General features: G+C 41.9%; 1 long non-coding RNA gene across 1 annotated transcript in view; it reads right to left on the bottom strand.

Moving 5' to 3' along the window:
• Positions 1-319: 319 nt before the first annotated feature.
• LOC149875071 (uncharacterized) overlaps positions 320-13,983 on the bottom strand; it is a 61,189-nt gene continuing 47,525 nt past the window's right edge. Inside the window, exons 2-3 of the long non-coding RNA XR_016440005.1 lie at positions 1,304-1,423; positions 320-707 (exon numbers count right to left, since the gene is read on the bottom strand). This is a non-coding gene — a long non-coding RNA (uncharacterized LOC149875071). The remainder of the gene's footprint in view (positions 708-1,303; positions 1,424-13,983) is intronic.

Here is a 13,983-nt window from a genome sequence, read left to right as displayed (position 1 = left end):
TGAGAAATAAAGCTAGTGGTAGAGCCACCAAGCATGTGCTGACAGAAGTTATTTATATTTCAGTAATTAACTATGAAGAAGTACAAGTTGTTAGCATTATTAATAGCTCGAATAATTAATCCTTAAATTGTTGCAGCCCTCGCTGCACATATTAGCATATAATAGTGTATCTCAGGAGCCATGTGGAAGTCTTGGACTTGTATGAGCAATACTTGACAGAAATGTTGGATTTTTCTTTGCAAATGAAGTGTCCCCTCAAGTTAATTTAAATACTGCTTGGAAGGAAAAAGCATTTGGATTGTTATGCAAGTGTTAAAGTAGTAGGGATTTAATACAGTGACAGGCCAAAGATTCAGACAACTGAAAAATGGAGTCTACCACTGGCCCAAAAAGGAAAAAAAAAAAAACAGAAAAAGCTGGTGGTTGAGAACTTTGCTATATATTTGCATGACTCAAAGGATAAAAGTAAGAATTAGAGCTGAACAAAACCCACTGAGTGACTTCTCTGTGCTACATGAACTGCAGGATCTGGGGGGAGAACTAAGTCCTTTTGCTTTGCCAAGAAACCACATTTTAAATTTGAGGTATGCATGCAATTATGTCTTCACCTCAGGTCCTGGGATCCAAAACCTTACTGTTGCTATCAGGGTCCTCTCTCCATAGATCTTCATTGCTTCCAGCACCGGTAAGTATTGCACTGACAGACACTATAGAGAAAACACAGGTCTGACAAATTTAAAACTGTACAATACTACATGACTTTTTAGATTCAAGAGCTTTTTAATCCAAAAAGGTCTAAAACATGCCTCAGTAGATGCAAAGCACCTCTTGCAAAGTACCAGCTTTCACTCCATTTTTTGACTATGGAAAAAAAAATACCGCAATTTTTCTGTTGCAAAGAGTTCAGAAAGACCACAATAGATCAGAATGTTTTTGACACTATAGAATCCTGTCTGAAATATCTTGTGAATTGTCTGTTGGTGTTTGCACCCATGGTGCCCTTTAAAAGGAGTTTGCAGCATGTGACAACACCCTGGTTGTGAATCACTGCCTTACAGGGAACTTCAACACATCTGATTGCTACTACTGTAACATACTTCTTGTACCTTGGTACTGCAACTGGATGACTCTGTACTTACTCCAAGACACAGCAGTTGAATATAAATTTGAATAGCATTCAATCTCATAACATTTGAATTCTCAGCCTGGAAAAAAACAGCTCCATTAGCACATTGAGTTAGCATGTGGTACTTACAGACCAGTACTGAGAAAGTGACATGAAAGTTGATAGATCAAACCTCACCTGGAGCATTTGACTATTTGCAGATGGCAAGTGTGAAGTCCTTCACTTGGATGGAATAATCCCATGTATCAGTACAGGCTGCAGGATGACTTGCTGAGCAGCAGTTCTGCAGGAAAGGACCTGTGGGTTACAGTGGACAATAAGCTGAATATAAGCCAGCAGTGTGTCCTTCTTGCCAAGAAGACTGGTTGCACTGGCAGGTGTATTGCCAGTAGCTCAAGGGAAGTGATTATTCACCCTCTACTCAGCACTGTTGAGGCCAGATCTGGAGTCCTTTGTTCAATTTTGGGCCTCCCACTACAGAAAGGTTGTGGACAAATTGGAGAGAGTCCAATAGGAGGGCAACAAAATGGTGAGAGGGCTGGGGGACATGAATTATGTGGAGAAACTGAGGGAACTGGGCTTATTTAGTCTAGAGAAGTGGAAACTGAGAAGGGATTTAATAACAGGCTTCAACTACCTGGTGGGGAGGTTGCAAGAACTCAACTGTTCTCAGTGGTGGCAGATGACAGAACAGGGAGAAAGGTCTCAAGTTGCAGCAAAGGAAGTTTAGGTTAGATATTAGGAAGAATTTTCTCATTAGGAAGTTAGTAAAATACTGGAGCAGGTTACCCAGGGAGGAGGTGGAAGGTGCATCCTTGGAGGTTTTCAAATCCCAGCTAAAGAAAGCTTTGGCTCGGATGGTCTAATTGGGGATGGTCCTGCTTTGAGCAGGGTGTTGGACTAGATGACTTCCCAAGATCCCTTCTAACCCTAACTTCTATGATTTAAATCTTCCTTTCTATGGCTATATACCAACTGAGGGTCTGGGCTGTAGGTGGTTAACTTTATATCCTCTCCTCCTTTTTTCTCTTTTACTCTCCTTCACACAAAACAAGCCTGAGTTATATATTTGCTCTCCCTTCCCTTTAGTTCTAATTTAGAGCAAGGGCTGCACAATGCAGTGGTCTTCTGAATGGGATTGGGTTGCCCAGTAATTTTTTTTGCTTACACTGTGCAAATTTTGGTGGGGGGGTTAGGATTTGTGCATTTGGATTCACTAGCAGTGTGACTGTCAGGTTTTGGGGATTTTTCCTGTTTCTTAAGGAACTGAATGTATCCTTTCAGAACAGAATTTAAAGAGTTTGGCAATACACAATATTAAAGGTGCTAGTAATGAAAAGAAAATACAACATTTTCAGTCTCAAAGAAATTAATTTAGAAACTAAAAACAATTTAATCCTTTAAAATGATTGTTTTTATTTAAGCCTTTTACCTTGATGGCATCAAAGCAAATATTTAATAATTAATTTAGTCTTTATCTCAAAACACTGGAATAAAAATAGATCTGGTAGACAAACTGAGGGGTTTATCAAAAGACAGCATAATTAGACACATGCTCAGAAACACCAGATATCCCAAAGAAGACTATATTGACAAACTATTGTGAAAGTCAGTTGTCAAGATTGTTTATAGATGTATGAAAGGGATAAGAACTGAAAAACCACAAGGGAAAACATTATTACAGTAAAGGAATTAGAGAAATGATAATGGTTTCATACAAAATCAATTTCAAATTTGTTCTTCTGCATATTCTGTTTCTCTCTTCCCTTGTTGGTTGTTATTACTGGGTACATTTGCATCAAAAGTGGATGTTTAGATGAGTTCATCTGTTCCTGCTGTTTATTCTTTGATATACTCATTTCTAAAAAGTGCAATTATGCAGCCATTTTCACAACCACATAACAATGTTACATGTAGCTTCTTGATTCAAGGCCTAAGTACAGACAGTCAGGGGTGTTAGGGGGAGGTTAAATTCGTTCAAAATGGCTGCCTAATATTAGGTAGCTCAGAATAGGGGGGCTAGCAAAGGGGGTGGGAGGCCAGCAGGCTGGAGGGAATTGGGTGTCCACCAACCTATGGAGGCATGACCCATGAGAGGTCATAAGGCATAATCTGCAGGTGGGGTGGAAGTGGCGGGTACAACCTGTGGGGGATGCAGAGAAAGCATGACTTGTGGGTATGGTGGGGGAGGGCAGACAGAACCCACAAGGGGTGAAGAGGCAGGCATGACCCATGGCAGAGGCGGGGACAGATGCAATCCACAGGGTTTTGTGGGGATCTGATGGGGTTGCGGAGGCTCGTGGGCTCCATGAGGGATTGGAATCTGGGGGCCACTTTTAACCCCCCACCCCTGCCCTGCAATACTCCCCTGACAAGTCTAAACCCTCGTTGCTCCCACCCCTCCCCCCACTGGGACTTACTTGCTTGGCTCCATCAGCAGATAGTGGCTGGATTTTCCCAGTCCCAGGGCTACGCAGGGGAAGTGTACAGAAGTGCCATGCACCGGTTTGACCTAAATTGAATAGTTTGATATTACATTGATCCAGGTTTATCTTAATGTAGATTCTACAATTTTTAGACACGTTTGTAAGCATGGCACTTCTGTACAGTTACAGGTAATCCACTTATTGCCAGTCACCGAGACCAGGTCTGTAAGTGTAAGGTCAGCATTGGGACAAGCTAAGTTTAAATCAGGTAGCCATTTTGAACTCGATCTAACCTCCCCAGATGTCTATGCTTATCTTAGATCATTCCATTAATCTGAAGCAGAAACAGTCCATACCTGTCACAGAGTGATGTTATAAATATGAGAACAGGAGAATCTATGAACTTCAGAATAGAATGTTTTATTAAATTAGTTCAGTCCATTACTTACCTTAACTTTGTTAGAGGACCAACACTTAACAATTAACTTTTCATCTTATTCTGATTAATTGGCAATTAATCATGGAGCAATTAATTCCCAATTTTCGAAGACTAAATGTATCTACGTAGGTAATATCCTATATTTATTATAAGCAGCAGGCAAAAACAAAACTGAATAGCTAGAAAGAAAAATGATCTAGGGAAACTTTGCAAAACAGGAAATGGACCACAGAATGAAAAAAAAAAAATTGGAGAAGCCACTCCCTTAAACATAATTTGTTGCTGTTTTATTTTATTGCTGCCATAACCAATGATAATGTAATTGTCTAATATTTCTCTCTCTTGCTGGTTGTTTATCACCAACAATATGATTCCTGCAAAAAAATTTTCAAAGCTGTTACCTCATACTGCAAATACAATGCTAAGAACATATGTCCAGTTTTTCAGTATTACCCACTGTACTTTTGGCAGTTTGTTTGCTGATGATGCATCACTCATGACGATACAATCTTCTTGAAGAATTTTTTTCCCATTTCCCCTTCCTGAAGGTTTTGCTTCCTCTTTCCCTGAAGACTCAAATGGATATGACCTTTTAAGAATTAGGGAACTGCTGTAGTAATTCCTACTACCAGCTGTGAAGTGGATGGAGCCCAAGCATATTAACCACACTTACTAAGAAAATGATGTAGACTACTCAGTGTCATAATTCCTTGCCCATAAGAAAATGTATATTGGGACATATTGAGTAATGGTAGTATGGAGCTTTGAAAAGTGTATGAGAAGGTAAATTATTTGTTGCTGCTACATTGTTTCTTTTGATCCATATAGAATATTTTTTAGACAATTGCTCTGAATGTGTTTGTAAAGGATTGACAAGAAGGGTGTCCAGAGCATCTGGATGCCCTTTTATATTAATCTAGTAAAAATCCATATTTTTCCTAAAATGAATTGCATTGTTTTCAGCGAGACAAAAGGGAGAGTAAGATACAGCTGAACATAAGGGCCATTTTAAAACATGCTCCAGGACCAGGGAGGGGGAGAAAGGGTCACTTTAATTAGAGCAGTTCGAAGAGCTGCTTTAATTAAAGTGCCCAGAGTGTCTTGTACACCAGTGTCCCTGCTCTTCAAAATGGTGGCAGGGGGCACTTTAAAGCTTGTTGAACAAGCTCTAGTTAAAGCAACCCCACCACCGTTTGGAAGCGTGGGGACCTGGAAGCTGGCTGAAGCATGGTAATTATCATGCTCCAGCAGACTTGGTTAATCAAGTCTTCTCCAATGCTCTGTAATTACAGCATGTCAGAGCAACCTCCTGGCTTGTGTCTAGGCACCGAAGACTGCCAGAACTGGGTCTAAGTGAGTAGAATTCTGTCTAACCTTTTATTTCCAACAATTGTAAAAGAAAGCTGAAGGAATGTGCTATCCCTCATCTTCTGAGGAGAGTTTGTTGAATGTCATATTCCAAATGCATGGAAGTGGAAACAGACATCCAGAAGGGGCATAGGGGGCTGGTATAGTAGTGCAGATGTACCCCTTCCTCCTCCCCTACCCCTGCTGTTACCTCTCAGCTCCGTGTTCTTGGGGAACCCAGGCACAGGTCGCAGCCTGACTCACAAAAAACTCTCCCCCTCCCCACCTTGGCCTGAACAAGAACTGATTAGAGGAAGGACTTACAAAAGACAACGAAGATGCAGCGGGAGATGCGCCTAAAGCCCTCCAGACAGGGGTGACAAGAGTGAAGCAGCTCCCCATGTCTCATTTGCATCCAAGATGGACCCAGATGACAACTCATTTAAATGGAAGATGGGACAGGAAAGCATCTTCATTACCATTCAGGGTGGAAAACAGATTTCAAGGCAAGGACTGCACTGAATTCTGGAATCAGAAAAGCAGCGGACAACTGCATGATGGGGAATCCTTGCTCCAAACGCTAATCAACCCACATCTACACACACCCAGCTCAGCATTTATCAGACCGGTTCTAGTAATGACTCCTCTATTGGTATTCAAAACACTGAATCTTCCTGTCTGTACTGTGAGCTCCCTCAGAGTAATGCTACCCATTGCCAGGAGTGATCAGTTCCTATTATCCAGCATAGGAACCAATGTTTACCCCTGAACAAACCTAGGGCTCTCCCTTGAGCCATTGTTAGTTCTCTACAAAAAACCCAACCCAAGCTCAAGTTTCTGTCCTGGTGCTTGGATCCAAAGTTGCACCAGTTCCACTCCTTTTCTGCCTGGAATCTCTCCACTGTTCGTGCTGAGGACTCTGCCTGTCTCCCAGCTCCAACAACACCTGGGAACCTCGACTGGTTCAAGCTTCACTGAGTGGTGAGACCCCAGCTCTCTCTCTTTCTCTCCCTCTCCCTCGCTGACTCCAAGAACCTGATTTTTATTCTCTTATTCCAGGCACAAACATGACTTTTGCTAATTGAACTCAAGCTAGACTTCCCAAAACCCTAATTGAAACTATGTAATATTGTAAATGTTTAGTTGTCTCTGTCTTGCATGGCTATTATTACTGGTATCATAAATTCATATACCTGGCAATAAATAACTTTTATGACCAAGCTCTTGCTATACTTTTTCTACGAACCTCACCTACTCTTTCTTCCCCTCGACCTCCCCACTTGCTCTGCAGCAACGCTTCTTTTATCTAAGCCAAAGATCCCTGTAATGCTCAAACCCACAGTGGGGTCTGATCATCAAGGGGGTTACTACTAGGACAGTTAGGGCAAAAGACTGGGACATGCTGAGTTTGAGACACATAAGGGGATCAGCTTGTACAGGCTGATTGACCCATTTGGCTCAGACATGCACTAATGAACTGATTGCTGGCCCATGAGGGTGTCAACTGACACCAGCCAGATTCAGAGGTATTCTGTTCACCTGTGTGCTTGTGTCTGACTGCATTTTATTGTTACCTTAATGAACTGATTCCTGGAATATGAGGGTGTCAGCCTGTATATTCTGATCAACCCAGCCAGGTCAGGTGTGTCACGTTAATCCCTGTTCGTGTGTGTGTGTGTGTGTGTGTGTGTGTGTGTGTGTGTGTGACTAACTTAGTGGATGGAGGACCCTAGCCCCATTGAAACTGAGTGCTGCAAGATGGTTCCATTGGGGGTGAGGACTTGCAGAAGGGAGAGATACAGCTCCATATAGAAACACAAGTAGCACATTGACAGAATTACAGAGACCCCTGGAAATGTATCCCTAATAAATGAGCACACCCGAACGTGACAGGCAAATCTGGTAACACTGCTTCTTGGCTTTTGATTCCTGTCCACCCAAAGTTTAAAATCTGACAGTGGCAGCAGCACTTTTATTCATAGATTCTAGGGTTGGAAGGGACTTCAACAGATCGTTGAGTCCAACCCCCTGCCTAGGCAGGAAAGAGTACTGGGGTCAGATGACCCCATCCAGATGCCTACCCAGCCTTCTCTTAAAGACCCCCCAGGTAAGGGAAAGCACCACCTGCCTTGGAAGCCCATTCCAAATTTTGGCCTCCCTTACCATGAAGAAGTTTTTCTAATATCTATCTTAAATCTGCTCTCTGTCAGTCTGTGACCATTCCTTGTTCCCCCAAAGGTGCCCTGGTGACCAGAGAATCTCCGATCCCTTGCTGCATCCCCCTAATGAATTTGTAGGTGGGCACAATATCACCTCTCAGCCTTCTCTTGTGGAGGCGGAAAAGGTCCAGGTCCCTCAGTCTCTCCTCACGGGGCTTGTCCTGTAAGCCCCTGACCATATGGGTGGCCCTCCTCTGGACTGTCTCGAGTCTATAAACTTCATTCTTAAAGTACATTACCCAAAACAGGATGCAGTACTCCAACTGTGGTCTGACCAATACCGCACAGAGGGGAGATATCACCTCCTTGGTTCTATTCATCATGCATCTGCTGATGCATGATAAAGTGTGGTTAGGTTTGCTGATGATTTTGTCACGCTGACAACTCATGTTCATCTTGAAGTCCACTATGACTCCAAGATCCCTTTCCACTTCTGTGCTGCTGAGAGGGTCACTTCCCAGCCAGTGGGCATGCTGGATATTTATGCACCCTAGGTGCAGCACTCTGCATTTGTCCTTGTTGTACTGCATCCTATTTTGTACTGCCCACTTTTCTAACCTGTCCAGGTCTGCCTGCAACCGTTCCCTACCCTCCAGAGCATGCACTTCACCCCATAAATTTAGTATCATCCACAAACTTGGACAGAGTACACTTCATACCCACATTCAAGTCACTGATGAAGATATTGAAGAGTGCAGGTCCAAGGACCAAACCCTGCCAGATCCTACTACCTACATCCTTCCAGGTCGATTCAGCTGCAGGGAGAGAGTCATTTGATTTGATGGCTCATAATCTGCCTGATTCCTGCTAAATTCTTCATTTCACAGGTATTAACAACCCTCTCTCCTCTTCTATGTTATTGAGGTTCTACTTATCAAGCTATTCCTTCTTCCGTAATTCTGCTGTCTGTTGCCAGGACTGATATTTGTTCTGGTAATGTAAGTCCAATTTCAGAGCCCTGCAGACTGTTTTTAACTCTAGCTAAAGGATGTGTGTAGACAAAACAGGGGCCATAAATTGAAGTAGTGGGTTTTAAAAAACACCACTTCAATTTAGGGTTTATTAACCCCCTATGTCATGCACACACCCCCTCTGGCTCTGGTCCATTTTAATCTAGCTGGGTTTTTCTGCCCAAGGTCCACTGCACCAAAACCCCAGACTCCCAGGCCACATCTTGCCTCTCAGTCTGAGCCCGCTGGCCCTCTGGATGTACCTTTCAGGGCTTTGGACTTGCAGCCCCTCAGTCTCTGCTGCCAGACACTCAGTCTTCCAGCACACAAAAGTCCTTCTGCAGTGTTTGGGTTTCTGCCCCACACCATCCACTGGGCTTCAAACCCTGGAAATTCCCTGTGCTGGATGCCCTTGTAGTACTCAGTGGCCTCCAATCCTTCCCTTACAGCCAAACCAGTCCTCTGGTGTAAGCATAAATCCATACAGAAGTGTGCACTCCCAAAATCCAAAGTTCTTTGGTCAGGATTAGTCTCACCCCATGGTAGTCCCAACCCAAAGGCCTCATGCACTTACCACTTGCTGCTCACAATGCTGGGTTTCTTCCATTCTTCTGTGGCCCAGTCCTTCCTCTGGAGGCAACCCAGCCCAGCTCCTTCCTGGAGCTCTGCTGCCTGAGACTCCTATGGCCAGACTGCTCCTTCTGAGCCAGGCCCTGGACTTATGGGCCCCTCCGTGGGTCACCTCCACCTAATCATTGCCTGCACGTAGGGTGAATAGCCATTTTTTTAAGGCCCCCTCTGCCATTACAAGTCTGTTCAAGGGGCTGGGGCTGGCCAGTGGGCCCTGGACTCCCTTCCCCTCTCAGTAATGGGGCAAGGACCCCGTTATAGCTCCCACTGTCAAAATCCTAGATCTACCTATGTGAATGAGTATTTCAACACAGGTACACTGTGAACAACTTCTTTTGCAAATCCAATCCTTTGTCTTCACAAGTTGTCTGTGAAGAAAGTGTGATCATTACATGCAAATACATTACTGTTCTCTTGCTTTTGTATATAAAATAGCCATTGCTTCCCATTTTCTTTAAGATACCTGTTGAATCTAATATGGAACATACACATTTATTTACTTATGTAGGTTATTTTTCATGGCAGATTTCCTGTCAACCTGAGAGATTAGGCAAGAAAACCAAAACATCTGTGACATTAATAACTTAGGACCCTGTTCCACCTTGCATTCAGCCACACAAATGTTGTTCCTTGACAATACTAGCTGAGTTGTGAGCAGTCGCACCCAGACGGCAGAGGTGTTGAAGGCCAGGCATGCAAGTTAACCCTTCCCTGCCTGCTTCATCAGGACAGACAGCATGAGCCGCCACAAGTAAATGGGGAGGGGGGCAGCGCGTGGGGTTCTGGGACCTGCAGGAGTGTGGAGAAGTGGGCCTGATCTGGGCCACTGATGGCGGAGGGGAGGAGGCCAGTAAGTGATTAGCATGAATCAAAGTCAGTCCTGCCCTGGGGTGGTATAACTTTCAGTCACATAAGAAGTGCTTTAAAACAGTTTCAGGTGTTAAGAACTCTAAGAGCCACCAAAATTACTGTATAACAAGGTCCTTAATTACTTTCATTGCAGTGCATCCCATGCATTTGAGGCCAGAAAGTGGCTGTTCTCAACAATAATCTGGAGTGTATTTTCAAATAAGGCTTCTAGTGCTATTACCTCAAAAATGTTATTATAACAATAATTACAGTTTATTATAGGTTTTTCATATCTGTTTTCCTCAAATGAATTGTAGCAGGCAGTAATTTTTGTTTCTGCATGTGCACCATAGTAATGTGAACTGATGAATAAAAATGAGAGTATTAGATTTTGAAATCTATGTGAATATTTCTTGTTTCAAGTTGTCTTTAAAAATCTTATTCTGAACAGGCAAATATATTTAAAAAATTGTTTCAGAGGTTATAAAATCCCTTATAAAAGAGAAGAAAACTAGTCTTGGCTATATCAGGTAACAGGAAAAGTTTTTGTGATTCCTTGATACAACACTATGGACCAATATCTGATGCACTTAGGCATGCATCTGGACCTGCTCTGTAATGAATAATGGATCTTGACTCTGTTACTGGGATGTTTAAACTATAAAAATATTGGTTTAGTTTAATAGGATGATATGAATAAAAGCAGGAAGGAAAAAGAAGCATTGTTTTTAAACAGCTCTTGAATCATTGCCAGGAAATAAGAAAAGTATAGAAGTAGAAAAGGACTAGATCTAGATATAGCTATTCAAACAGTAAAAGCATGGAAGACTAAAACTATCTGAAAATTCAAGTTGAATATAATTAATAATCTTGGCTCAAAAAGGGGCGGGGCATTGAGGAAAAGAAAATTCAAGGCATCTTGTTCTGAAAATGTCCAAAACATTTGGATTCAAAAGAATTTTGCATTTTGAAAGTGACCATATTTTAAAAGAAAGGTGCCAAGAGTAAATAATGTGGGAATGAAACAAAACACATGCAATGTTTTAGATGCAACTAACACAAAATATTGAGAGTTATTTCTTTATGATTTGCACATAGCAACCAAATGGAGCCAGGGGAAAGGCAAGGAAGGGAAGAAGACCACATGGTTCACACCTCTTGCTCAGGTTTTTATTATTATTATTGTATTTTATTTATTTCTGTGTCAGGTTTTTAAAAAGGGACAGTCTCTCAAGAGAAGTGGCAGTTGTGTCTTTCTCTCAGACTTGAACACAGAGTACCCACCAGTGGTTTCTATATAAATTGCCCCAGGGGGATGGGAAACCCTTATATGACATTGTCTATATTCATGTCTGTTCTTTTTTTCCTAATACTTTGTTCTAGCTCTTAATTATATAAGAACTCTTTTTTTTTTTCTTTTTTTTTTTTTATAAGGGAAAACGTTGGAGAATACTGAGAATTTCTCCTACCTGGTAGTTGCCTTTCCTAAGTAAACATAGATAATGATATTCAACATCAAATAAAAACTGTTAGTGCTGCCTTTGGCCATCTACAAAATTGTGTTTTTGATCATGACATCTGGATCCAAACCAAACTTCCCATCTGCTAGGCTGTTGTCATCCCTACCCCCTAGTGTGGGTATGAAACTTGGATGGGATATAAGAAGCACCTGAAAACTTTGGAATATTACCATCAGTAATGTCTTTGGAAAATCCTCCATAGCAATTGGAAGGCAGAAGAATGGATGCCAGCATTCTAGCTCAAGCAGACACCACGAGCATTGTAACCATGTTTTAAAAGCACCAGCTCCTTCGGACATGATGTCTTTAGGATCTCTGACAACTGGCTTTCAAAACGTGTCCTATGCTCCCAACTCACCGCTCTAGAGGTGGGCACAAGAAGAAATTCAAGGATGCCTTGAAAGCCAATCTGAAGGAATGCAATATTAAGGTCAGTACCTGGGAGACTGGATCACTGAATTGTCCCCAGTGATGTACAAGGCATTTATCATTTTAAGCAAACTCACCTCACTATGACAAAGGGAGAGACCTGTGATCTGATATTACTGGGATGTTCTTTCTCCTCCCAGAACTATTTGCCATGTCTGCAGTTGAATATGTAGATTTCTGGTTAGCAGGGATCCTGGATTTCTCTGATTTAAAATAATCCACAATTTTTGGTGAATAACATAACCCCAAATCCACATTTTTTTATGATTTAAATGCAACACCTTATATATAAATAAAAATAAAATATTCTAGCAGGACAAAACTCTACTGGAGCCACTGAACTTACTCTTGCCTCCAGAATCTTTGCATAAAAACTACCGCTATACTATCGGAGAAAAACCAACAAAGAACATGTGCTCCTGTGCTCAGCTGGCCTGTGAGGCTAGATAGACCTTCCTTTTGCACTAACTTGTACTGGAAACAGGGGTGGCTCAAGATGGCCCTAGGATCAGGAGACTGCAAATGTGATTTTGTGACCATGCTGGCCTCTACCTCACTCTGTTGTGGCTCACAGCTCACCAAGTGATGGCATCTCCATCCACTGTCCATAGTCCTCATGAGACCTGATGTAGTGGTGCTTTAGTTTAACTCTCTCACTAAGGTACACTTTGATGCCACATTTTTCAGAATATCAAGGTCCCCTAAAACATGAGTCTTTGGTGTAACCCCCAACCTTTTATGTAGGCCCTGTCATCTGGATAGTCTCCCTGGGTGCCTGTGCATGTGTGGGATCCCTGCTCTGACATGTTCTGATTAGACTAGATTAATTGAGTCTGCTGGAGTATTCTAATTAGAATGCTTCAGCAGCCTCACCATCATGTGTACTCAGTGTCCCCACCTTTCAAAATGGAAGTGGAGGTGCTTTAACTAAAGTTCATTGAACAAGTTGTAGTTAAAGTACCCCCTGTCACCATTTGGGCCCAGTTCTGACATTTAGATGTATATCTAACCAGAAGCTGCCTTAATGTCTTTGGCTGCAATCTGGTTTTTCATGCAGAGAAAGAAGCAGAGTCCTGGCTGGGCTAGATCTCTGCTTTGTTTACCTTCCCTTTCCATGTCTGATACCAGTTGCAGGATTAGCAGGATGGGACTAATTGTGCCACATGTTCTCATGACTAGGTCCACCAGGCAGGTGTGAAGCCTACGCCTCCTTATAGGCTTATTTACTTGCAGCCAGTATCACAGATAGCTGCTTGTTGCAGTACTCATGGTACTTAGAGGAGTCTCAGTTTTGCTAGTATTAGGATTTAAACCCCTGATTTAATGAGTAGGTGTAGGAGCAGCTTCTGTCCTGTCATTCAGAATTATGGGAAGAATTAACAGAAAAAACACGGTACCTCTGTGCAGTTGGAAACTGTATAACTCTTGTGCAATGCAAATTGATCCATGGAGCATACAAAATGTTTATACTTTTTATGAAATTATGGTATTCTATTAAATCATTTCACCTAAATTCATCTTACCATTTTAATAATTAGATTCATTAAAAACAATGAGCTCAAAAATTAAATGAAATTTCTTTTTAAAAAGGACAGGTAGGATATACAATTAAATAATGCAGTTAACTAAAACACAGGTATCCACCAACTCCATGCATATGTAATTGGTGATGGTGTCTTCCCCGCCCCCCCGCCACCAAGTGTGCATAACCTTAATATTCAAAAATTTTGTTTTCCACTTTTGATTAAATTAGTTTTAGTTCTATCCAAAACTAGAAGTTATCAGAAAGCAACTTGCATTTAATAAAGAGAAAAACAGATAAAAGTATGTAAGTGCTGAACTCTCCTTTAATGTACACTATGGGCCAGATGCCCAGCTTTTATAGTTCATTAAAAGTCCATTGAAAAGCTTTGTGAAATTGGACCAGCTGAGGGTTGGGGCTTATATCTATTCTGCATCCTTCCAAGCAATTTAATCCAAAAAAAATTAAAATAGTATAGGACAGGAGTGCTTTACCTCTGGCCTGTGGGCCACATATGGCCTCCAGA

This window comes from Crocodylus siamensis, chromosome 1 (genome assembly GCF_052110815.1).
Source record: "Crocodylus siamensis isolate JL-2025a chromosome 1, ASM5211081v1, whole genome shotgun sequence".
In the NCBI taxonomy this organism is placed as follows: domain Eukaryota; kingdom Metazoa; phylum Chordata; order Crocodylia; family Crocodylidae; genus Crocodylus; species Crocodylus siamensis.
The sequence above is the reverse complement of the archived record's forward strand: the minus strand, read 5'-3'. Positions and strand labels throughout refer to the sequence as shown.